At 36.8% G+C, this 27,499-nt stretch overlaps 1 protein-coding gene across 12 annotated transcripts in view; it reads right to left on the bottom strand.

Annotated features, from left to right (window-relative positions):
* Positions 1–27,499, bottom strand: part of NAALADL2 (N-acetylated alpha-linked acidic dipeptidase like 2) — a 1,365,504-nt gene that overhangs the window by 393,622 nt on the left and 944,383 nt on the right. The gene's annotated exons all lie outside the window — the stretch shown is intronic.

The following is a 27,499-nucleotide window of genomic DNA, read 5'->3' as shown; positions in this document are numbered from 1 at the left end:
ATGGCAGATTGTACACAGGCATTTACTTCCACTCACCACTGAAATGATACCAAAGGGATAAGAACACATAAATCCACAGGGGCCAAGGGAATAGGAGAGACACTAGTAATAAGATTCTAGAATCTAGAAAGCAGATGAGTATGTGTCAAATAATGTAACAGATTAAGGAGACCAAAACCTAAGCCAGAAGAAATGGGAAGCTGAAAAGCAAAGCAGTTTGTTATCACAGGAGCACAGAACGGTTTAGGAACTGGTAATACCAGCTACATATTAAAATAAGGGTAACAGAGGGACTGGAAACAGGAAGGTTTGATGAAATTCTGATTGTGAAAGGGTCTCTTCTGAACCCTTCACTCATTCAGTAAACATGAAAAATGTCTGTTCCTCCCTCCCTCTGGCAGAGACCAAATGTGGGGTGCTGAACAGGGGGACCCCAGACATAGGGAAATGTGACTCTCACACTTTAAATGGGACAGTGTTATGACTGCTGAGACTCCAGATGTCTTACTTTCCCAGTGGCCAGAATCCTTCCTTCCAGGTAGAGCAAGAGAAAATGCACTTGTAGTGAATGGGACCAGGGCCATGGAGAATATGGAAAAATACTGAAAATCTGGAAGTCTACTTATAAAACAACTCCCCCAAGACATCCTACATTAAAACCTATCAGTCAATACATCCCACCCATGTACTTCCAATCAACTTAATGTTGCAAATCTTAAGTAGGAGCTCTCCACAAAGGACAATCCTAAAGAGGCACATGTGCAGCAGACCTAGCAAGGATAAGAGACCTAGTGAGCTCAAGAGGAAGGTCTCCATGAGGATAAACATAATGGGAATACAGATGTGTCTTTGTGTATTGAGAAAATATTTATAGCAAGATCAGAGAGGAGTTTCCATCATAGCTCAGCAGAAACAAATCTGACTAGCATCCATGAGGATACAGGTTTGATACCAGGCCTCTCTCAGTAGAATGAGGATCTGGTGTTGCCATGGCTGTGGTGTAGGTCGCAGACGAGGCTTGGATCCCACATTGCTGTGGCTGTGGTGTAGGACAGCAGCCACAGCTCCAATTCAACCCCTAGCCTGGGAACCTCCATTTGCTGTGGGTGCAGCCCTTAAAAAAAAGATCAGATAATTAGCATTGGAAGAGGTTCTAGATATACACAAAAAATTGGAAGTCTATAAAATAAGACAACTAAGTTTCAAAGCGTGAAATTTGAGAAAGAAATGCAACTGTTGTATATCATGAATAACATCTACGTGGTCATGACTTTTGGAGTTCTTGCTGTGGCACAATGGCTTAAGAATCAGACTGCAATGGCTCTGATCATTGCGGAGGTATGGGTTCAGTCCTTGGCCAGGCTCAATGGGTTAAAGAATCCAACATTGCCACAGGTGTGGTATATGTAGGTCACAGCTATGGCTCAGATTCAGTCTTTGGCTGGGGAACTTCTGTATGTTGCAGGTGTGGCCATAAAATTAAAAAATAATAATGTTGATATCATTCTTTAACAAAAAAAGATAAAAGAAAAGGGGGAGTTCCCATTGTGGTGCAGTGGAAATGAATCTGACTAGTACATGCAGGTTGGATCCCTGCCTCACTCAGTGTGTCAGGGACCTGGTGTTGCCATGATCTGTGGTGTACACACAGCTCATATTCTGTGTTGCTGTAGCCGTAGCATGGGCCAGCAGCTGTAGCTACGATTCAACGGCTAGCCTGGGACTTTCCATAGGCTGCAGGTGCGGCCATAAAAAGGAGAAAAAAAAAAAAAAAAAGAAAAGAAAGAAAAAAGTGAAAGTCAGGGATGATGGTGCATGGGAACTTATGAAACCAAATTAAATCTTTATCTTTCAGATGGTAAGTCAATATAATAGATACAACTGAAAAATGAATTTAACTCTTAAACATACTCTTGAGAGGGAGAGATGTAAATATGAAAAAAAAGGTAACTAAAAATATTGAAAGTAATTAAATGCTTGCCTTTGGGACACAGAGAGTGTGGAGACAGATACAGGGAAGGTTGGAGGAAGGTGACACATTTTTATAAATTAATCTTTGTAGAAACATCTACTTATATTCATTTAGAACTTTGAAAAATAAAATTTAAATGAAAATAAAGAGAGAAATAACTATGATTAACAAGTAAGAGAAAAATACACAAGTGCTCAGAATAAAGAGAATGGCGAGAATAAACTCTGCATAAGGAAAAAACAAAATACATATATATTTATTCAGTTGATATATTTTTACTGAGTCAGAAAAGGAAATATACCACAAAATGACCCTAATAGGCTGCCAACAGTATTTGAAAACACAGAATTATATTTTTCAGAACTTTTATTAGGTAAAATAATTGCCATAGGTTTTCTCAGAATTTAATTTGATAGGACTGCAGGGGTACAGAAATCAAAGATACCAGGAGGCAGATTATAAATGAGAAAATATGTTTTGGGAGTGTTTCCTTAGTTTATCTTCAGGAAAACCACCATGCTATAATGGGATATTTAGCTTAGGCCTATGGCAGTCACAGAAGTCACAGCTTTGAAGAAAAAATATTTAAGCTTAGGATCAATTTTGTGATATAAACATAGAGCTGGGCTCATAACTTTGTAGCCCTTTTGATATGGATATATTATAGCACATTTTGACCACATTTTTATGTCATAGGGCCAAGTATGGCTATATAATTTTCTGGGCCCAGAGCAAAATAGCAATGTAGGACTTCTTTTTCACAAGGTAGGAGAGATTTCAGTACAGCAAAAGTAGAGCCTTGAATCAAGGGTGGGCCCTTCTCATTGTGGGTTCTGTGCAACTGTCCAGGTTCAATGTCTGTAATTCAGGCCTTGCATGGCTCACAAAGAAGATGCTAGGAGTCGTGCAACCTGCTAAAGTCAAGTGAAGGCGATTTTCAGACCATAAAGAAGATGTTCTCAGACAGTGACCATTCCTGAGTCGCAGGTGCTCCAGGCTGCACCTGGAGGCACAGTGATTAATATCTCAAGGCACAGTGTGTCTCACTCAGCACCTGGGAGGTCCTGATATAGCCATCTCGCTCTGGCTCTCCCAGCATGTATTTTCTCCCTCAGCCATTAACTTTGAAACCTAAAGTGTACATGAGACAGTGAAAGAGTATTTATGAGAAACGTGCAATCTGTTATTCTGCAGTTTTCATGGATGTTAGGTGTTAACATGTTGCCAACACAAAATTTCCTATAATGCTGCATGATTGCACCTCTCCCCAGTTCAAATACTAAACTTCTTTTAATAAACTTGCCATTCGAGGCCCTTCAAAATCTCAGACCTTATATTTCCAATATTATTTCCTGTCACTCCTCTATATGCATCTTTTGCTAAAACTTCAGCTGCCCCCCCCCACATGTTCTGTGATTTATATCCTCCATGTTTTTGCTGAAGCCAGTCCTTCCACGTGACTTTCTCTTTTCATGGATCACGTGTCTGAACTATATAGTTCTTTCCAATCCCAACTTTTCGTTGTTGTTGTTGTTGTTGTTGCTGTTGTTGTTTTCTAGTGCTTGCTGTTTCTCACTAATGTTATCACTATGTAAAAACACTCTGGTTTTCCCTTCTAAGCTCTAAATTCCTTCAGGAAAAGGATAAAGTCTTCCACATCACTGAATGACACACAATACCCAGCACATTGCCAGGATCTAACAGCAGCTCAAGGATTGATGGATGGATGGAAGGAAGGAAGAAAGGAAGTGAGCAGGGGGAGGAGGGAGAGAGGGAAGAGGAAAGGAAAAGATGGAAGGGAGGAGGGGAAGGAGGGAGGGAGGGAGGAAGGAAAGAAAGAAGGGAAGAAAGAAGGAAGGAAATGAAAAGAGAGAGCCAGGGAAGGAGGTAAGGGGGATGGATTAACAATCCTTGAAAAGTAGTTTCAATGACTCGGTCTTACTGGTTTTCTGAGTGCCTAGAAAATGGAGAAGTACAACTGAAAAATAAAACAGAATTCTATGAATCCTGTGCTTGTTATACATTAGTGCTTTCTCCCTAGCTGACTACTCTCAAAACCTTCAAAACTCACCCATCACCATCAACTCACTAATTAACTTTGCTCTAAAATTATGTTTTGTGGGGAAAAAATTTATATAAATAAAACTATCTTTGAGATGTATTTATAAGTTAATAAAAAATCAGTAACAGCATTCCTTTTTTCTCTTGAATGCTCTATTAAGCATCTGAAACAATGTATTTAAAAGTTAAATGTGAGTGAAACCTAAACAGTAATTGAACATACCAAAATCTTTGATTTTTTTGTACAGCATGACTAATAGATTTGCATTAGTTTTGAAATATCTGAAGTAAGTGGTTCATTAATTTTTCACCTCCAGCTTAATGGAAATTTGACAAACAATTTATTTCTGAAAGCAGATACTAAAAGCAGGATTTTTTTTTTTTTTTTTCTGCACCTAAGGCATGTGGAAGTTCCTGGGCCAGGTATTGAACCTGCACCACAGCAGTGACTCAAAACACCACAGTGACAATGTTGTATCCTTAACCACTGGACCAGCAGGGAACTGCTAAAGGAAAGACATTACAGGATACTAACACTAAGTTATAGAGAACAGTCATTTTTTAACCTGTTTATTGAAGAAGAAATGAGAGAATTTCATTTTCTTACATTATTGAGATTTTGAATAAAACTAAACACATGTACCATATATATTCAGCTGTATTTTAAAACATTTATGAAGTATAAGAACCCATTAGATCTGAGCTGAAAATCAGGAGGGTTATATACCTTGATGCAAAACATACGATCCAGAAAACTTTGACAGTATGTTTTAGAACTTTTAGATTATACCTTTTATAGCATATCTTGTACATTGTATATGCTCAATAAAGACTGACACCAAGTTTCATTTTAAAGGTAGCTAGTTCTCCCTTCACTTTGTAAACTCTTTATAATTCAGATAAAGATTCAAGTCTATGGGAATTCCCATTGTAGCTCAGTGGGTTAAGGACCCAACATTGTCTCTGTGAGGAGGCAGGTTTGATCCCTGGCCTCACTCAGTGGCTTAATGCAAGGTGTGGAATAGGTTGTGGATGTGGCTAAGATTCGGTGTTGCTGTGGCTGTGGTGTAGGCCTCAGGTGCAGCTCCAATTTGAACCCTAGCCCAGGAACTTCCATGTACTGCAGGTATAGCCATAAAAAGAAAGAAAAAAACAGATTCAGATTGAACCATCCCATACAATCATCCAATCCACAATTCAATACCACATGCATATAGAGAAAGAGAAAACTGTCTATGCACAGTCCCAAGGCTGGCTCCATCACTGACTCACTGCTTGACACTGAACATGTAATTTCACTATAAGACTCATCCCACCTAGTATAACAACCAAGATCATACTGAAAGGGCTTCACTATGTCATTGCTGAAGAAAAAAAAAATAATACATCATCTCAGAGGCTGAGAGCCTGAACCACAGTGGTTGAAGCTTAGAACTGAGGTTAAAAATAAATAAAATGGTTTCTAATTATACATATTTAATGGTTTGTCATTCTGTTTTTTTCAAACTGTTGATGCCCACTTCAAGCATGTAGTGTATAAAGAAAACATGTACACTCTGTTTGCTGTTTGCTATGTTACTTTTTTTGTGTGGGAGGATGGAATTCTTTTAAATTCAATCTAAACATTAGTGTATACAGCAAGTGCCAATTATCCAAAGAGCATCAAGGAAGATAAACTTTCAGGGAGAGACATCTTATACAATGGGATTCTCAGAATTAAAGCACTGAGAAGGGAGAGAAGGTAAAGAAAATGTGCTGATAAATAAAACAAGAAAGGCCTTGGATGGCCCAGTGATGAGACTGTGCCACAATTGGGAAGGACAGCTGGACTTCCAAATTGAGGTGTGTAACTCAACCCTGGCACCTGACTCTGTGTGTGTGTGTATGTGAGGGAGAGAGATCTCCTTGCAATTCAGTGTGGACAGGCAGCATCGGTGAGACTCATTAGAAATGCAGAATCTCGGGCCCCACTCTAGCCCTTCGGAATTAGAATCTGTAGCCTAACAGGATTCTCAAGTGATTAAATGCACATCAGGGAGGCAGTGGCCTAATCCATTGTATATTTTTCATAGCAAAATTTATGTAAACATCATGGCAAAAAAGATATAAAAAGTAGGATGAAGATGATAAAGAATAATAGACTATGTTTGTTCATCTTACCCCAAATTGCCTATATCCATAAACTCCAAATTAACAGTTTGCTCAGAGGGTCTCTTTCAAGATGGGTAACAAGTCTGTGCATATGCTATCACTAAAGAACAAATTTAAATTGGACTGAGAGCATTTCTTTTTGTTTTTGTCCTTTTCCAAAAGATACCTTTAGTGACCTAAAGATCAAAATTACATTTACAATACTTTATTTAAGTCATGAATATTACAACAGCTAACCAACTCAACTTCTTTTTCCTTTTTTTGGTTTTCAACTATTCTAATTCATTACAGTAAAAGACTGACGAACCTAAAGTGTAAACACTTCCCACTTGCCAGGGAACCAAGCAATCAAAGAGCTTAAAAGGCAGAGATTTAAAAATACATTTTGTGCAGCACTTTTATGAAAAAGACTCAAATATCAAATGAACAGGCTGATATCAGCAATGTTAACCCAGCATATTTGATTTGACTTTCTCTGGAGGACTGCCACTTTGACAGAAATCAGACCATTAAATAACTGGCATGTTTTTTCATTTTTATCTTAGCTCACTAAATTTGCAGTTATTTCCCTGAAATGACCAGTACACTAAATTGGCTAGTCATTTTGTTGTCCTTGTAAATATAGCTGATGTTTTATTATTTCAGTGTCTTATACCCTGCTGGTTATGAATATCACCATCTTCCTTCAAGCTTGTCAAATTCGGTATTATGTTGTCCAGGTTATTATTAAACATGAAATACTTAACACTTAGAGCTATGCTACATGATACACTATGTGATATGTGCTTTGTGCTATGCAGGATTCTCTGAACTCATCCATGTTCTCCGTGCGGATACATGAAAATATACATAAACATATATACATATATATATATATATATGTATATGTATACATATATATATATATATATATATACACACCCACACATGTATACAATAGATATTTATTTTTATCATAAAGGGTTATTACTTATAGCTAGCTTCATAACTAAAATGAAAACTGCTATTTGGTTGGTGCACATCATAATTCTTGCCTTCTCTCAAACTAACATAAAATTTGTAGGTCAAAAGCTGGCTGATGTCAGTTTGCCCAAATTTTAGATGTCACTTATTCTGGGAAGCTTGGTCCTTGTATGGACCTCAAACAGAAGTTGCTTATACATTTAGTAAACATGGCTATGCTCTAATTTCCTTTTCACTTTTTGCTCACTGACCAGAATATAAACTTCTTGAGGGCTTAATCTCTACTATGTTGCCACAACTTAGGATACTGCATAGTAAAGAGTAGTAGGGCTCATTGAATATTTTTTGAATGAATAATCCTACCCATGTTTAAGTCTAAGTCTCATGACTCATGATATAACACCTGTAATCACAAAATGCTAAAAATGAAGACATGGATGGTCTCATCTCATTTCCTTGGTCCTCTAAAGCTAAAGCTGCCTGCCACATTCCCTAGTAAATATCATAATATTTAATTATATATGAGAAGAAATAATTTAATTAGCTTTAGCTAATGCATTCTAAAAACAATTATATTTAGTTTTACATTAGAGAGAGTAGAAAGTAACATAAAGGAAGGTATCTGTATATTCTGATTTTAAAAGAGCATACACATTATGTAGAGTATAATTTTATTTATAAAAAGTAGTACTTAAGGGAAGTTCCCTAGTGGCCTAGGAGCTAGGGAATTGTTACTTGCTGTAGCCTGGGTCACTGCTGTGGCTTAGGTTCAATCCCTGGCCTGGGAACTTTAGCATGCTATGGGTGCAGGCAAAAAAAAAAAAAAAAAAAAAAAAAAGGTAGTGCATAGGAAAATTCTTTATTAATATTAATTTATGTTAATATTTGTTAATTTAATTTGGACTCTACCTTTCCAATAAACTTATTCAAAGGAATTGATCACAGATATGGCACAGGCTAGACATATATATTCAAGATTAAAATTGGTAAGGTGAATTTATTTGGCACACAGGACCTTAAAATACAAATTACCATCATTCTCTCATCTTAAACAAATATGCTTGATCATTTGTGTATCTGTGGCTAGTCAGCCTTGGAATTTGTACTAAATTGTCGAACAGTCAATTAAAGAAGAGTTTTTAGGACGGGATTAAGATGGCAGAATAGAAGGACTGGAGCTCAACTTCTCTCCTAAAAACAACAAAATTCACAACTAAAGACTGAGCAATCTGCACCCAAATGGACTGGAAACCCATACCCTAATCTAGAAGAAAAAGGGGAGGCCACATCAAAAGGTAGGAGGGGAGAGTTCGTGATATAAACAACCCCATACCTCCCGGGTGGGAAGCTCCACAGAATGCAAACTAACTGGCTCACAGAGACTCACCTACAGGAGTGAGAGTTCTGAGCCCCACATCAAACTCTCACATGTGGGGATCCGGCACTGGGAGAAAGAGCCCCTGGAGCATCTGGCATTGAAGGCCAGTGGGGCTTGTGCACAGGAGCTCCACAGGACTGGGGGAAATGGAGACCCCATTCTTAAAAGGTGCACACAGACTTTCACGTGCACTGGGTCCCAGGGCAGAGCGAGGTCTCCACAGAAACCTAGGTCAAACCTGACTGTAGTTCTTGGAGGACATCTTTGGAAAACAGGGGTGAATGTGGCTTGTTGTGACAGAAGGACATTGAAGGCAAAGCTCTCAGGAATATTCAGCAGTTGCCTTTCTCTGGAGGTGGCCATTTTGGGAAAATCTGGCCCCACCTGTCAGTCAGTGCTGAGAAGCCCCAGGGCAAACAACAATCCAGGTGGGATCACAGCCCCACCCCTCAGTAAACAGGCTACCTAAAGAGCCTCAGGCACACAGCAGCCCCTAATCCCATCCAGAGACTAAGCCCCACCCACCACAGGGATTAGAATCAGCTCCACCTACCAGTGAGCAGGCATAAGCCCCTCCCATCAGAAAGCCTACATCAAGCCCCCATTCCGACTTCAGCCACAAGGGGGGCAGACACCAGAAGTAAGAGAGGCTACAGCTCTATTATTGGTAAAAAGGTCACCACACCAAAAACCTATAAAAATGAAAAGACAGAGAACTATAACTCAGATGAGGGAGAAAGGAAAAACCTCAGAAAATCAGCTAAGCAATGAGGAGATTCTCAGCCTCCAGGAAAAAGACTTTAGACTGTCGATGCTAAAGATGATGCAAGACATTGCAAATAAACTGGAGGCAAAGATGGATAACTTACTGGAAACGCTGACCAAAGAGATACAAGATGTAAAACTTAAACAAGAAGAGATGCAAAATACAATAACTGAAATAAAAAACTCACTAGAAGCAGCTAACAGCAGGATACTGGAGGCAGAAGAACGAATAAGTGAGGTGGAGGACAGATTAGTGGAAATTACAGATGCAGAACAGAAAAGAAAAAAAAGATTGAAAAAAAATGAAGAGAGTCTCAGAGAACTCTGGGACAATGTTAAACGCACCAACATCTGTATTATAGGGGTGCCAGAAGAAGAGAGAGAGAAGGGGACAGCAAAAATATTCCAAGAGATAACAGCCGAAAATTTCCCTAACATGGGAAAGGAACCACTCACTCAAATCCAGGAAGCACAATGAGTACCATATAAAATAAACCCAAGGAGGAACACCCTTGAGACACATATTAATCAAACTGACCAAAATTAAAGACAAAGAGAAAATCTTGAAAGCAGCTAGGGAAAAGAAACAAGTAACATACAAAGGAACCCCAATAAGGTTATCGGCAGATTTTTCAGCAGAAACTCTGCAGTCCAGAAGGGAGTGGCATGATATACTTAATGTGATGAAAGGAAAAAACCTCCAACCAAGATTACTCTACCCAGCAAGGCTCTCATTCAGATTTGAAGGAGAAATAAAAACCTTCTCAGATAAGCAAAAGTTGAGAGAATTCAGCAACACTAAACCAGCCTTACAAGAAATACTAAAGGAACTTTTCTAGGCAGGAAAGAAAAGATCAGCAACAGGAAACAAAAATTCCACAAATGAGAAGGCTCACCAGTAAAGGTATATGTACAGTAAAGATACGAAATCATCCATGCACAATTATACCATCAAAATCAGAAATCATGAGAAGAGGTGGGTACAAATGCGGGACACCGGAGATGAACTTGGAATTAAGAGAACAACTTAAAACAATCTCATATACGTATAGACTCTTACATCAAAACTTCAGAATAACTGCAAACCAAAAATCTACAATTATTACACAAACAAGGAATCTCTGGAGAAGAAATATATCTCATAGTAAATAAGTGCATAATCCACCATGAAGAGGGTCATTTGACATCATTCTTGGAATGCTAAAGTCTTCTTAGATCTGATTCTGATTTCCTCTCCATCCACCAATGAATTTATGATAACTATAATTAAATAATGCAACTGTACAATTAAGTAATACAGTTCTACCATTGTATTATTAATAACCATTTCCCTCCATGGTACAACGTAAAGTCTATAATGTCTTGTTTATCACATCACCTAGAATGGTGTAATACCTTTATTGAAGAATCAATGAGATGGAACAAATTGTGAGGACATATTTATATAGTTACACTGTTTTTTAACCAACTTATGCATTTTATATTTTACTTATTTTCAGAGGGTGTATTATTTTTGTTATGCTTACCAGTTAAGTTATTCTTTTTACTATGCTATATAAAATATTTAATGGTATATAAGGCTTTCTTCTTTATAAATTTTAGTTGCATAATATAACAATTTAATATAATGCTAATTTTTAAAGAAAAATTGAAATGTAATAGATAAAACTAAGTAGAAAAATGAAAGCCATAAAATTGGGATAAAGTATAGAATAAATTTCCTCTCTCAGCATATTTTCCATTCCACTTCTCCAGTGGGAGTCACTTAATCTGTTTCTTAAGATCCATGTTATAATAATCTGTGTGAATGTAATTGTGTGTAAATGTATGTATTTTATTTTGTAAAAAAATTTTTAAAAATAAAAAAAGAAGAGTTTTTATTATTGCAATTAAATTTTTTGATTTTCAGTTAAGATGCCATGCGTCTTTTCATATGTAAGATAAAAGAATAGTATTTAATTACACTGTTAGTTGACAACTGATGTGTCATAAATAAATTCATTATTTACAGATTATAATACTATATTTTTCTTTCTTTCTTTTTTTTTTTTTTTTCTTCTTTTTTTTCTTAGGTCCACACTAACAACATAGGGAAGTCCCCAGATGAGGGTCAAATTGTAGCTACAGCTGCTGGCCTATGCCATAGCCATAGCAATGCAGGGTCTGAGCCATGTCTGTGACGTACACCACAGCTCACGGCAATGCTGGATCCTTAACCCACTGAGCAAGGCCAGGGATTGAACCTTCAACCTCATGGTTACTAGTCAGATTTGTTTCTGCTGCACCACAATGAGAATTCCGACGATACTGTATTTTTATAAATACTTTTCTAAACAGCTTTAAAGCACATTGAAATAATTACTTCAAAGACAAGGTCAATCACTCTGTTTCAGGTGGATGAGGTCATCATTAGCAACAAATTCTCTAAAGATTTTTGGAGTATTACCCTTTCTACTAAAAAAAATCGGATTTTTCTTAGGCATAATGTTTTATCTTACTAAATTTATAAATTTTCATTTTAAGTGAAAATGTAGATGTACAATGGCAGTGGTAATATTCAAATACTTACACATGTTTTCTTAATTCTATTTCAGAAGAATAATTGGTTGTATGAGAAGTGATACCCTATTTCATGTAACTAAATATTTCTTACTTTGTATTTGTCATTTGTATACTCCAAGACTATTTCATTCCCTAAAGCATTCTAAGAATGTGAACATTTGGAAATAAACTATAAACCATATCATATGAAAAACAAACTAACAGATAAAATATTTAGTTTGTTCTTTACTTCGAGGCGAGTAGTCTAGAGTCATAACTGGAATAATTGGCCATCTGTACATTACATGTAAAATAAGCAAAGCAATCCTCTTCAGAGGCATTCCCCCGAGAAACTTCTCATCTCAAACTTGAAGGGTATGAACATTGCAATGATTTGCAAAGTTTCTTGTTTTAGAAAAAGTATAGTTTGCATTTTTAAAAGGCAAAAAATAAACTGTATAGATGTGCTTTGTTTTCTGGTTGTTGTGGAAGTATGCAACCATTAATTTACAATAAAATTCTTCTTACCAGATTGTAAGGATAACACATTATTTTATGAGACTGATGAGATGAACAAGCAGAAAACGGGTGCATGATTTCTGGATTAACTTATTTTTTAGATGTTTTCTGATAGTAAAAGTGAAAAAGAATTAACCCTTGCTCTTCTAATACAGATGTTAGGTTAAATGAGCCATCTATATGAAGCACCTCCCAGCTCTTCATGGCTTCTTGTTTATTTTCTGTTCTTGCGATGGAAACACTGACACAAGACAGGGACAATGGTCTGGATCTCAGAGACCAACATCTGCTCCTTACTCTACCACTAATTGGTAACTGACTCTGGGAAGTTTTTCACCTCTTTTGTAGCCTTAAATTCATCCTATGTACAATGTCTAAGGATTTTAAGATTTTGATTCAAAACTTGTCCATGAATAATCATTTAAATAAGCTAATGATTTCCTCTCCAACATTTTTTAGAATAACATATGGTACTTTATAATCCTGATAGGAACTTAATAGAAATCTTTCCTGGCTTTATAGGGAAAGAAATTCTTTGTTATTTATGTGGTTCCATCTAAATTTTAGGTGAATATTCTGTACTTACAGAAATGTTCCTCATAGTTGGAATGGGGTATATGAAAGATTTTGATAAATTATGGCTTATGATTTTTCTTAAAAATTATTATTTTTTTATTATTAATCACACATAGAATTGTGATTTGAAAAATGTCCGTTTAGTATATTGCTATAGTAGTAGTGTATATTCAGAGAAGATACACCTGGAAGAAAAAAAAATGTAACTTTTTAAACATGGGCCATGGTAAAAATTCCTTCAGCTAATAAGCAGAGATTGATCATCAAGAATTATCTGTACACAGAATTCTACTCAAAATATTCTATTATTAATACTTCCTCAGAATTTATACATCTGAGAATTTTCTTACAGAAAAGTCCTTTAACTCAGTGAATGTAATTCAATCCACTTGTTGTGGATGTACATGTCCTCAAAGTATTTTATAAAATGGAACTTAAATTCACATGCAAAAATTTTTTAAAATGACTAAAATAATGCTTTACCTATTTTCTGACTAAGGTTTTTTTTTTTTTTTCTTTTTTCTAGTGAATTGAAAGGGTATCTCACTAAATAATGTCTTTTTTGAAGTCGTAGAACACACTGAAATGGCTCAGTGAGAGACATGGCTAGGCACAATGTAGCACTAACAGTCCAGTGAATGCCTAGGGTGTTCTTTAAGGATACAGATGATGACTTTGTTAATAATCCTAAAGCCTTGCTATGGGCTAGGTATTTGGCAGCTTTTGTCCTCATTTTATGACCTGGGAGACTGTAGTTTAAGGAATGTCATTGTGCAGGTAGGACTTTAAACAGCACCATACACAATTATCTTTTAAAGCTTTTTCATGATAACAGAAAAAAAATTCAAGATTATTCACCATGCCCTAAGTTTTCTTCTTAGCTTCTTCATGTAATTTTCCTAATAATCCAAGATGTAATATTGGATTACACTAAGCTACACATAAAGAACTTTTTTGGTCACGCTTAGTCAATATCATGAATGGTTCCTAGGAGAGGTAGGAAATGAGTGGGAATTTAAATTATTAAAAAATTTTTAAAAGTCCAAGAAGTTATTCCAGAGCAAGAATAGATCCTGGTCTAGTACCTCTATTTAAGTGCATTTGTGTGCCAGGTGGGTATCTACAGAAATAGGCATCCGAGCAGAAGATCTGGATGGGGAGAGATGATCCAAAACCTCCAGCTTCCTGACTGGAACGAGGCAGTGAATGAAAAAACTTTGGAATGGCCAGAAACCCAAGGCCTTTGGTCAGGGCATGTGACGTGAACCAGGAGGGCCAGGAGACTTGGAGAGGTCTGGAGAGAACAAGTACGCCAGAAATAAAGGTGAAATAGATATCTGAAAAGGACAGTGATGAATTCAGTGGAAACGAAAATTAGACAGCTAATGAGTAAGTGGCACAGTAGTGTCCCATGAATGGTCAGTGGTAATGTGTCAGAGTATGGCTAAAAAACTATGGCTAGAACAGTCCTCTCTATCTACATCTGGTTTTGAATGATCCTGGTTTTGATAGGATTTTTATTCAACATACAAAATTCAACCTATAAAGAAAATATGAATGAGAGAGATGATTCCAGACAAAAGAATCAACATGATTAAAGGGGCTATGATGGGAAAACAAAGGTATAAAAAGGGAGTGGCAAGCAGCCAAGGTTAACTGAGATCACCATGGACATTGCAGATTAAGGTGAGAATTAGAGTCCATATTGTGCAGGGGCCTTGTATGACAAGTAAGAAGTGTGGAGAGAATATTAAGTACTGAGGTCTTGGATAGGGTTTTCAGCAGAGAATTGATAATGTGAAAGTGGACATTAGAAATACTGATTTCAGAACACTATGCAGAAAAGGACAGAACTGGAAAAAGGAACATAATGAAAACAACACAAGTAGATCCCATTTTTTGCCAGACACAGAGCTTATTATTTAGTATATACTATCTTATTCCATTTCCATACATTATATATGATGATACAACATTTCAAGCCAGTTATTATTTCCATCTTATGGAAATGGCCCTAAAGCTGAGAAACTTGGAGATGCTTAATAGCTGGTAAGCTAATCAATATAGGAAAAGAATCTAAAAGAGAATGGATATGTGTACATGTATAACTGAATCACTTTGCTGTATAGCAGAAATTATCAAAACCTTGTAAATCAACTATACCTCAATAGAACTTTTAAACATGAAAAAAAAATTAGCTGCTAAGCAAGAGAAGTGGACTCAGGGTCTGCTTCTTTTAGACTGTGAAATAAGTTTCTAGTGTCAAAACTACTAGAAGTTACTGCAGTTTCTCAACAAGAATACCTGCATGGAAACAAGATGTCTCTGGAGGCAGAAAGATAAAGATCCACATGAAAAGTCTCCACACACGAGAGATTTGGCAACACACTGAATGGCGTGGTGGCAATGAGGTAAGAGAGTAAGCAATTAAGGTTTAAATCCTGGATGTGTAGAAGAGTGAAAGTCCTATGCGCAACACAGATTCCAAAGGAAAAATGTCCTGGAGGTGAAGAGGAGCTGCAATATTACATCTAGCAGTTGGCTTCTTGGGACAATTATTACCATAAATACTTTACAAATAAAGTAAGAAGTCCTTCTCACCTGTTCACATTAGAGTTAACCCCACTGGCTATTTTCTGAACACTGCAAATGCCTGCGCAATGACATTCTTTAAAATACAGTCTCCCAGGTCATAAAATGAGGACAAAAGCTGCCAAATACCTAGCCCATAGCAAGGCTTTAGGATTAATGAGAGTGCCCATAAAGTGCTTTGAGCTCCACAGAAGAACTGGTACAATATAAATGAGCCACATTATTCCAGTGACAAATACCATCCATATACTGGCCATTAGAACCGAAAAAAAATGCAGTCTCTTGTTGCTCCTTCTGATAGAGCATATTGTCTTGCCATCACTTCTTTTAATTCTTTTGAGGTTCCCATGGAGAAAAAATAAACATTTCTGCTTCGTGCCCAACTTATGAAGTGTACTGAGGTACACAAACAGATAACAGGATAGTCTGTGCCGGCTTTATCATAGTACCTTTGGAATAAAACGAACTAAAAAGAGCAACACACTTGCAAGGTTGCTTCAAAGAAAACATAAATCATATGAAAGCTAGATGGCTATTTTTAGAATGTTTTATGTTAAAGTCAAATTCATTTTTCAGTACAAAAGAAGACATCAACCACCTTCTGTGTGTATTCAGGGTTTATTTGAATTATTTGAAATTTGAAAATTATTTCAAGTTTCAATGAAAACATCAATGACATACTAGATTTATAAGATCCCATATTATATCTATACAACTTACACTGATCCATTGTTGACACTGATATTAAATATTTCTTCATAAGTAATAAAAATTTATTTAAAATTAATGTCACACTAATGGCATAAAAGATTCAACACTGTTTTAGTTAACAACAAAAAAATGCACAGAATCTTTAAATGTAGTCACAACAAACTTTCAGAATCTGCCTCTATGTTAATCTGACAGGTTTAGCAATTTATGTGATTTTGAGATGGGGAAAAATTCACTGGGGAAGTAATAATGAATAGACAAAATAAATAGTTCTTTATTGAGCATATTTCTGGATAACAGAGAATTAAGACCTATATACGATGATAATATCTGTGAGACTCATCATACTAATTTTAGCTGAATGACAAAAAAGTTAAATATATATATATATAATATAGTTAATAATATGAATGATCTTCTTGCAGGCTATAGCACTACAGCCTCCTTGCTTCTGTTCTCTGCCCCTTGTGGGTGAAGTTCCTAAAGGGTCTTGTGGCTGGTTTCCTGATGGGAGGGACTGGTGCCTGCCCACTGGTAGGTGGAGCTTTGTCTCAAGATGTGATTACAGGTGGCTTTGTGCCTGGGAGGACTTTAGGCAGCCTGTTTGCTGATGGGTGACATGGACAAGGAAGCAACATAAATGTCCATTGACAGAGGAATGGATAAAGGGTACATATATACAATGGAATATTACTGAGCCATTGAAAAGAATGAAATAATGCTATTTGCAGCAACATGGATGGATGTAGAGATGATCATACTAAGTGAAGTTAGTCAAATAGTGAAAGACAAACATATGATAACACTTATACATGAACTCTAAAAAACGGATACAAATGAATTTATTTACAGAACAGGAGACTCACAGACTTTGAAACCAAACTTATAGTTACCAAAGGGGACAGATGGTAAGAGGAGGGATGGACTAGGGGTTTGGTATTGGCACATACACACTGTGGTATATGGAATGCTTGGCCAGTGGTGACCTGCTGTATAACACAGGGAATTCTAGCCAATATTCTGTGATAATCTATGTGGGAAAATAATCTGAAAGAGAACGAATGTGTATACATGTATAACTAAATTACTTTGCTGTAGAGAAATTATGACAACATTGTAAATCAACTATACTTCAATAAAACTTAAAAAAACTAAAAAAAGGTCAAGGAGGCTGAAGCTTATTCCCTAAAAATAAGAAATTGAGGACATAGAAAGGCCTGTGCCCAGGAGCCCCACAGGGCACTAGCTTGGTTATGGTTGTACAAATGTGGACTTGTAATCTCTTTTACATTCATGTATTAACAGTTCATATGGGTATATATGGCTATAATTTATGCAAATTTTAAAGAGCAACAATAGCATTATGAGTTTTATACAGAAGAATATGATATAATCAGACTCCGGGCTTTGAAATCTTATTATATATCAGAGCATGAACTGGACATTTTAAGAGAGAAAGCAGTGAGATCAGTTAGCAAGCAGTTGCTGCTGACCAGGTGAGAAATTAACATTCATTTTTACCAGAGCAGAGATGAAGGTGGAAAAAAAACAGAAAGATTTAGACTTATTTAAGAGGTAGAATTACTAAGACTAATTGAAAAGATGGAGGAGTTGAGAGAGTGGCAGGAGTTTGGAAAAGTTCTGGATTGAGTCTGTGGGTGGGTCAAATTCTCCTCCCTTTCCATAAGCTTAGCTAACTCTGGGCTGAATTGCTCAACCCCACCAACTCTCCCTGTCCCCACCCATATACACACAACTATCCACTCAGACATGCCTCTGTCTTACTGCCTCAGTATAAAATTTCTTAACTGAGAGAAGATTTTGTTTTGCTGGATGACAAGCAATAGAATTTGGTCTAGTGACTGGACATTTGGCTCTTACGAAATGGAATGAAATTTGAGATCATTGAGAAGACTCATTTTATATTGCAGGAATTAATTTTTCATTTTGATATTATATAGCAAAGAATTTTTCTTTCTTTAAAAAAACTTTTCTTGAACATCTCTTATATTCTACACATCTGTGAAAGATACAGTAGTGACACTGAAGTAAAGCCACATGCCTATGTGGAGACTATAGTCAAGTAAGAAGGCAGTTACTAGAAGAGTAGGATGTGAAAAATAGGGTTGGGAATTTGGGGGGATGATAGAAATATTCTACATCCAAATCCTGATGATTACACAGCTATAAACATGAAACATTTAGTAACCTTTATACTTCAAATTAGTGTCCTTTATGCTCTTCATTGTATGCATGATTTTGTTTTTTTAAGTGAAAAAAAGATTGGGTCAGAAAAACAATAAGCTCCATATAAACCCATATGAACAGCTAACAGGTGAATGTAAGAGATTACAAGTCTGCATTTCTACAATTGTAACCAAGCTAGTGCCCTGTGGGGCTCCTGGGTATACGAGATTTTCTATGTCTATAATTTCTTATTTTGGGGGAATAAGCTTCAGCCTTCATGATCTTCCCTGAGTTTCCAAAGGCAGCTGCTAATCAGGGAAGGGAGAGGATGTAGAGACCAGGGAGGAGCAGTCAGAGACAATAGTGCAGCCTTGGAACAGGGTCCTGGTTCCTACTTAAGGAATATGCACAACATTATCTTTGAGCCTGTCTACAGAACTGGAAACCTCCAAGAAATGGAAGAACTACTTGATGAAGTATTCCTCATTCCCAGAAGGAGGAGGACCACCAGAACCAGTTCTGAGGGCCACTAAATGCCAGGTTTGAAAGATAATACAAGCCTCCCTCTATCCTGATCCTTATACACAGCCCTATTTTCCACTCCTCAAACTATAAAACCACCTCCTAATCCCTTCTAAGGGGGGCACAGTCTTTATGGCATTAGCCTGCTGTGGCCCTCTTTGCCTGGCAAAGCAATAAAGCAATCTTTTACTTCTTCACCCAAAACTCTCCCCATGTTCTATTCAGCAATGGCAGAGGCTGAGTTTTGGCAATACAACTTCCATTCTACAAACCCAGGAATTCACACAGTACTGTGCAAGACTATCTAATAGCATGAGGAATATTAAACAATATTTGAGTATAAATAAAAGTAAATTGAATTACTTGAATATTTTCCTACCTGAGATGAGTGGTATAAAAGTAGACAAAATTAGAAAATATGCCTACTGTAAAAGGCTAAAGAAGTGTTCATCAGTCTGAAAAATAAGAAATCTAATATTTTAAGCATATGAAATGCACATCAAATAGAATGATGAGCTATTCAAAGAGAGAAACAAAAATATTTCAAGTTATGAATACCAAGTAAATTCTTACCTTCCAGTGTTTTGAAAACATACTTATGTTTGCCCTGGAAATTTGGCAACATGTTTTATGATTTTCTTGCCTGAAAGTAATATGTACATAATATGTATATAGATCACATATTAGATAAGTCATAGATCAGCAATTACAGCAGTATATGGAGAAAAGGTAGTGAATCATTTAATAAGTATATATTTGTTTCAGGAAGGATATCAGAAAAGAAATTCATTAATTTTTACAACTTTTTTGTCTTCATTTTCTATCTCCATAATTGTAAGATATGCAGGATGCATAAGTGTTGGAAACAGAAATATCTTTGCAATATGTTACAGGAGACTCAATCCCAGAAAACTACTTGAAATCATCTATTTTTTTCATCTGCATTGTTAATTTTTAAAAATAGGCTTTCAGAGTTTTTTCCAAGTGGATGCAGCAGGTTGACCCTTTCTGAGGCTCTGAGTGGTAAAAAAGCTGGAGAGCAGCACCTACTAAGGAATAACCTCATCAGTCACAGTTGTTTCTTCTGTCATAAGCCTTAGTCTACCAGAAGTGAAGATTTTTGGCCTTACATGCCTGGTAGAGTTCAAAGCCAGTCTGGCAATCTTTCAAAAAATAATTACCTCCTAAAATTCATCATGTTTGAAAAAGGCATCATGTCAGACCATCACAAAGTTGCTCAGGTCACTGAGTCAGCACATCACAACTCCAAGGACAGGCTTATTCTCCACCAAACAGGGACACTTTCGCTGATACTCTGTCAGCTACCCAGGTGCCATTAAAAAGACTGAGCTGCTAAATCTTTATTTTTAAAGCAACCAATGTGTATAAAGGTCTGATATTGAAGGGAAAATAATGCTGTTTATTAGAAGAAATGATAAACATATGTTAATTATGTCAGAAATGTATACTGAGCTCTGCATGTGAGAAAGGTTAATATGGGAGTGTGGCTTTATCATAATTGGGATTGGCTTACTTAGTAATTGCAACTGTAGAGTCAAACTTTAATTACCCTAATACCAACTGCCATAAATACCATAACATTACATACTTGTGTGCACTCTTGCAGATATATGTGAGCATATTCATTTATAGTCTGCCTGTGAAAGTGTGTGTTGGGGGGTAAATCCATGCTCATAAAGAAAGAACATAAGGAGGAGGAATTCATATAAACCCTTATTTTAAAAACACGTCATTGTTCAGTGACAGTAATTTTCACCTGGCCACAGAATATAAGAAATAGCACTTCAGTTCTCTCTGACAGTCCCTGTGCTCTCTCATATTCCAGAAGACAGAGGTCTGTGGTCACCAACCCCCAAATAAGTTTCAGTCAACTGTATGTCTCAGATCACATCACCGCCATGAACTCCTCTTTCCTCAGCTGCATGGTTGAGTCAAAGCCTGATCTAAATTCATTTTTATTTTAATGACTATAGTATTTTCAGTATCTCAACATATTAGCTACAATAGGGATGGTCCTAGGTATCTGTTTTGTTTTCAAAACTACCTTAAAAACCCTAGAAAATATTATTTTCATTAACAAAACAGAAGTCATGTTATGTTATATGATGCAATTTTATAGGGTTTTATCTCAGTCCTTGTGATCCATCATCCTAAAATCATAGCTACAAACAGAAATAAGAATCATAGGCTCAAAAGACTGTGGGGCCAACTAGTAACAAAAATGTTTAAATAAGGGCCTGTGTAGGACTATGAGAAATGGTAGAACCAGTGGCAAGTCAAGTCCAAAGAGAGTACCACGGCATTCAAATTCAATTTCAAAACAGCAATGACAAAAGTAACACCTCTTTGGATCAGATTTGCTATTAAGTTGACAATTATGAAGTGACTTTTTCTTCCTTTCTTCTTTTTTTTTTTTTTAGAGTTGGTACCTACAGCATATGGAAGTTCTCAGGCTAGGGGTCGAATCAGAGCTGCAGCTGAGGCCTACACCCTAGCCACAGCAATGCCAGATCTTTGCCACATCTCCAACATATGCTGCAGCTTGAGGCAGTGCTGGATCCTTAACCCACTGAGGGTGGCCAGGGATCGAACCCACATCATCATGGATACTAGTCAGTTTCTTAACCCTCTGAGCCACAACAGGAACTCCAACATATTTTCCTAATAAATATTTTTCTTGCAATTTTCCTATAGTAACTAAACACTCAAAGCAAAAAAAGAAAAGGCCTGAGGAGCTGATCATTTACACTGCTCAGCAACAGGCAAGTCTGAGGGCCAGTTACTTTATCACATGAATGGTCAGACATTGCTTCTGGTGCAATTTCTTCACCTGAGTTGATGATATTTACCAACAGGAATTTTATTCAAGCTGTTACAATCATTGTTCTTTCTCTCAAGCAGAAGATCAAGCTGAAGGGTTGCCACAAATAGAGTGTTGGATGAATGTGATTACCAAGATTTATTAATTTGCTCATTATTTGAAATTTCACTGCACATTCAGGCCACTATCCTTGAATAGCAATATGATTCCTTTCCACATTTATCTCAGCTATATATAATAATAAAAAAAATGACAGGTATTTGTTCTAGGTAAACAAATTCTTTAAGAGAAATATACTGTGTAGCCATGATGAATAAAGTTTAATTTACAATTGTATTCAACATAACTTCAGGAAGAACTATTACTTACTGATAGCAAGGAGAGTGAGAGACCAGAAGAAATGATAAAGAGGTAAGGCTAACGCAATAATCTATTTAAAATATAGAGCATCTTTTTGTCATAGGAGACCATACTCACACCTGTACATTTACTTCAATGTCCCATAGAAACTTCACATGAACATATTTGAAGCTCATCTTATTTCCCTACTTCCCTCCTCCCCATATTGAACCTGCTTCTACTCTTTTACTGTTTCCATGTCAGTTAATAGCTCCACAACACTCTTAGCTGTTCAAGCCAGAAAATTCTATATCATCATTGATCTATGGTTTCCCCTTATTGTCTATATCTAATCAATCCCTAAATCCAATAAATTCCACCTTCTAAGTATCTTCTAAATCTGTTTACTTCTCTCCATTCTTACTTCTGTATAGTAGTTAGCCTACCACCATATATTGCTGGATACAATATAATAACCTCCAAATCTTTTAGGCTGCAAAAGAATTACTTCTGTGGCTATTTAAAATTATAAGCATTCTTCTATACCCACAAGTAAAGGAAAATGGGGTTATTTTGTGGACACTCAGTTTTTTTCAAGTAGCATTTATATGGTATTCTGCAATTATGATTATAAAGGCAAATATTAATAAAGTGTAAGAAAAAAGTCAATTTTCCCTGGTGCAAAAAGAGAGACTCTTCCTCCCTTTGCTTAGAGTACATAACTTTATAAAAGTTTTATTGTAAATTTTTTCTTTGTCCCTTTGAAACATTTGCAAATATTTTTAAAAGCCAAATCAGACTCTTGCCAGTTCTACAATCAAGCCGTATTTTTCTCAAAGGCCTGGAAACCATCTCTTTGAAATGCAATCCTGGAGGAAGGTAACACTCCATCTCCCAAATTCTGTGAGAGGGTAGGAGGCTAGACTTCAGCTGCCGTAGGGCCCAAGTTACAAACTTTCCTCTTGTCATGAAGACATGAGACATGGATTTTTTTCCTTTGAATAACGGCAAACAGCAGACACTAGGGACCACTCAAATTACTAGGTGAATTTAAGATGAACTATATGTAAAAAAAGTGCTATCAAGTCTTCTTACCTAAAGGCTAGTTATTCATTTTGAGCTAATGAATGCAATGAGTTGTATCTGCTCAGCTATATAGAAGGGTAAAATGTCTTTCTGTCTTTGCAATCTCTTTAGCAGATTGTCTCTGATTCACATCCCATTCTGGTTTAATGCTTATTCAATAATACAATATCTTTCCTTCTCTTCTAACTCTGTGGAGAGGATTTCTAGGTTGGAAGAGGATTTTGTTTTTAATTACATTTCCTCAACAAGAGACCGCCTTATGTAAGGTTACTTTACTACTTATATAGGTTAATGAACTGAAGGGCAGGGATATTACATAGAGTGGAGGGACCACTGAGGTTTAACACAGGTATGTTCTGTTTCAGGATTATTTACTCCATGCACTATACATTTCTGGGACAAGAATAAGTTTAAGGTTTGCTCCTCAATAGATAAGCTTTTTTCAACCTCATTTCTGAAAAAAAAATAATTTAATTACAAAATATTTTGAAGTTTTCCATTTGTCCTCATAACTCCACATGGTCAATACCATGATTTTCTGTCATTTCCTTCACTGCTAGCTTGCTGGCACACTCAGCTTAGATTCAAATATTTAAATATTTTAGGGTTAGAAGGAATCTTAAAAGTCACCCACAGGAACCTTCATTTTACAGAATCCTACTGAGGTTATATGGTGTGCAGTAAAGTCCAAAGTCCCCATTATTCCTTCCCTCTCTGACCCCATCCCCTACCACTCTTCACTTTCCTCCAGCTTTGCGTCACTGTTTGCTATTTCCCAATCACGGCAGAAAAACTCCTAGAGTGTTTGCACTTATCCTAGGCCTACAAATGCTCTCTTTCAAATATCTGGGGACACTCATTCATTTCCCCCAGTTTTTTCCCCCAAAGTTCTCTTCTCTGTTGAAAACCTCCTTGATAATACGATAAAACTACATATACAAAACCCTCTCTGCCATGTACACTCTATCCCCTCTGTTTTAGAGTTTTGGCACAATATTTATCATGATCCTACCTTGTATTTACTTGCAAATGAATGAGCGAGGAAGATTGTAATTTAGGGTGTGACTATTCAAGAATTACTTAGACATAGACCATTCGCTCACATTCTGCATTTTCATCTGTTTTCACCTTTGTTCTTTCCCAATGAAAGCAGTGTTTTTATCCTTTTTGTTGTTTGTCCATTTCTGTTTCCCTCTAATCTTAAAAGAATATTACAGGAATGAGAACATTAGGTAATTTAACCTAACTCTTGACCTATGCTCTTCTTTTTTTTTTTTTTTTTTTCTGTCTTTTTAGCTACTTCTTGGGCCGCTCCCGCGGCATATGGAGGTTCCCAGGCTAGGAGTCGAATTGGAGCTGTAGCCACCAGCCTACGCCAGAGCCACAGCAACATGGGATCCGAGCCACGTCTGCAACCTACACCACAGCTCACGGCAACGCCGGATCGTTAACCCACTGAGCAAGGGCAGGGACCGAACCTGCAACCTCATGGTTCCTAGTCGGATTCATTGACCACTGCGCCACGACGGGAACTCCTCTATGCTCTTCTGAATGTACACTATGGCCTTACCTAATCTGTTGATTTTTTTTCCCTAGATAAAAAGTAGTAAGAATGAAGAATTAAGCAGTTAGAAAAAGAACTAGTTCTCTACCCGCAATAACCCCCTTGGAAATCCTGTAGGCAGATCACATAGGCAAGAAAACATCCCAAGAGTCAGCCAGTCTGCAGGTGATGGAGGATGGTGCAGAACCCAGCCTCCTGCCTTGTTGATTTACTGAGCTTCTCCCCTCACTTTTTCCCTTTAAAAACTGTCATGGCTGAGCAGAATCTTCAGAGTAGCTCTCAGGACACAAATCTACCTTTTCTCCAGATTGTCTGTTTTTCTGATTAAAGCAACTTTCTTTCTATTGACATGTGCCTCTAAACTTACTCTTTGAAGAGGCTAGCGGCCGAACCTGAGTTTGGTAACACAACACAAAAAAATTATAAAATCAAATAAGAATCCAAGAGTTAATCTAAGGGATAAAGTTATATACTCACATTATAATTAAGAACATGAAAGACAGATACACCTTTCCTGTTTCATGGAGGATGTGTATAATCGAGTCTGGGAGGTTTTTTTGGAATCGCCTCTTTTATTAATTTATTTTTTTTATTTGGACATTAGAAACATTCCCTTCTCTGTGAAGCATACTGTGAACCTCCCTTATTACCAAACACCTAGGCAAGTTTAGTTTTCCCTCCCTCATTCCCCTATAACACACTTTTCACATATCTATGTATTATAAAATTGTTAGCAATATTAAAATATACTAGGTTATCATGGAATAAATACCCAGGTCATCAGGAGAGATATAAGGCAGTGATAAAAAACCACCCAGATAACACCCAGAGAAGGCATAGATGAGCAAAAAGATATTACGCTGACATTATTTTGTTTCCTACTATTTTTTGAGCCTGTTTGAGAATATATTTGAATCAAAATGGGTGTCAAATGACAATAAAAACAAAAATAAACAAATGGGACCTAATTAAACTTAAAAGTTTCTCAACAGCAAAGGAAACCCTAAACAAAATGAAAAGATATCCCACAGAATGGGAGAAAATATTTGCAAATGAAGCTACTGACAAGGGATTAATCTTCAAAATAGAAACACCTCCTGCAGATCAATACCAAAAAATTAACCACCTCATCAAAAAATAAGCAGAAAGTCTAAACAGATAATTCTCCAAAGAAGACATACAGATAGTCAACAGGCACATGTAAAGATGTTCACCATCACTAATTATTAGAGAAATGAAAATCAAAACCACTGTGAGGTATCACTTTACACCAGCCAGAATGGCCATCATCAAAAATTCTACAAACAATAAATGCTGGAGAGGGTGTGGAAAGAAGGAAACCCTATTACACTCATAGTAGGAATATAAACTGGTCCAATCATGGTGGAAAACAGTATGGAGATTCCTCAGAAAATTAAAAAGTGAATTACCATTTGTTCCAGCAATCCCACTCCTGGGCACCTATCCAGAGAAAACCACAACTCAAAAACATACATATACTCCAATTTTCATTGTAGCACTATATACAGTAGCCAAGACATGGAAAGAACCTAAATGCCCATTGACAGAGGAGTAGATAAAGAAGATGTGATACATATACACAATGGAATATTATTCAGCCATTAAAAGGAAAGAAGTAACAGCATTTGCAGCAACATAAATGGACCTAGAAATTATCATAAGTGAAGTTAGTCAGACAGTGAGACACCAACACCATATGCTATCACTTACATGTGGAATCTAAGAAAAAAGGACACCATGAACTTCTTTGCAGAGCAGATACTGATTCACAGACTGAAAAACTTATTGCTTCCAAAAGAGACAGGGTTTGGGTTGGAGGATGGGCTGGGGTTTTGGGATGGAAATGCTATAAAATTGGGTTGTGATGATTGTTGTACAACTATAAATGTGATAAAATTCATAAAAAAATAAAATAAAAAATAAAAATTAATGAGTGTTACCTGAAACAGGCACATTTGCACTAGACTCTGCCCTATATGGGAAGAAGGAAACGGCCAGATAATTTCCTCCAAGAGTTTTCCAATGCATGATTCCTAGAGAATCACTTCATTATTTAACCTGCTCTTAGACTTTTGTGGAATTTTTTTTTTTTTTTTTTGAGGACTATGCACCGGAGAACATATACCTGAATTATTGGAATAATTGCCATCCTGACTTGTTTCCAGGATAAATCTCATTCAAGTCATCCACCTCCTTTCAGACAAGAATTTCAAGAACCCGCTTTACACGGAAGAAAGAAGGCTGTTGGAGAAGAGATGGCCTCTCCTCCAGTGAATTCCTCCACCCCCCCAACTCAGGGGCAACATGTATAATGGTTATGAGAATTCATTATGAAACCAGACTACTTGGAGTTCCCGTCGTGGCTCAGTGGTTAACAAATCCAACTAGGAACCGTGAGGTTGCGGGTTCGATCCCTGGCCTTGCTCAGTGAGTTAAGGATCCAGTGTTGCCGTGAGCTGTGGTATAGTTTGCAGATGTGGCTCAGATCCCACGTTGCTATGGCTCTGGCGTAGGCCAGGGGCTACAACTCCAATTAGACCCCTAGCCTGGGAACCTCCATATGCCATGTATGTGGCCCTAGAAAAGACAAAAAGACAAAAAAAAAACAAAAAAAAAACCAAAAAAAAACACTAGACTATTTGAGTTTGCATTCCAGCTCTGAAACTGAACAGCTATGTGAACTAGAGTAACTTATGTAATCTCTCTGTG

Source organism: Sus scrofa, chromosome 13 (genome assembly GCF_000003025.6).
Source record: "Sus scrofa isolate TJ Tabasco breed Duroc chromosome 13, Sscrofa11.1, whole genome shotgun sequence".
NCBI classification, from domain to species: Eukaryota; Metazoa; Chordata; class Mammalia; order Artiodactyla; family Suidae; genus Sus; species Sus scrofa.
Note: the sequence above shows the minus strand (reverse complement) of the source record. Positions and strands in the feature narration are given on the sequence as shown.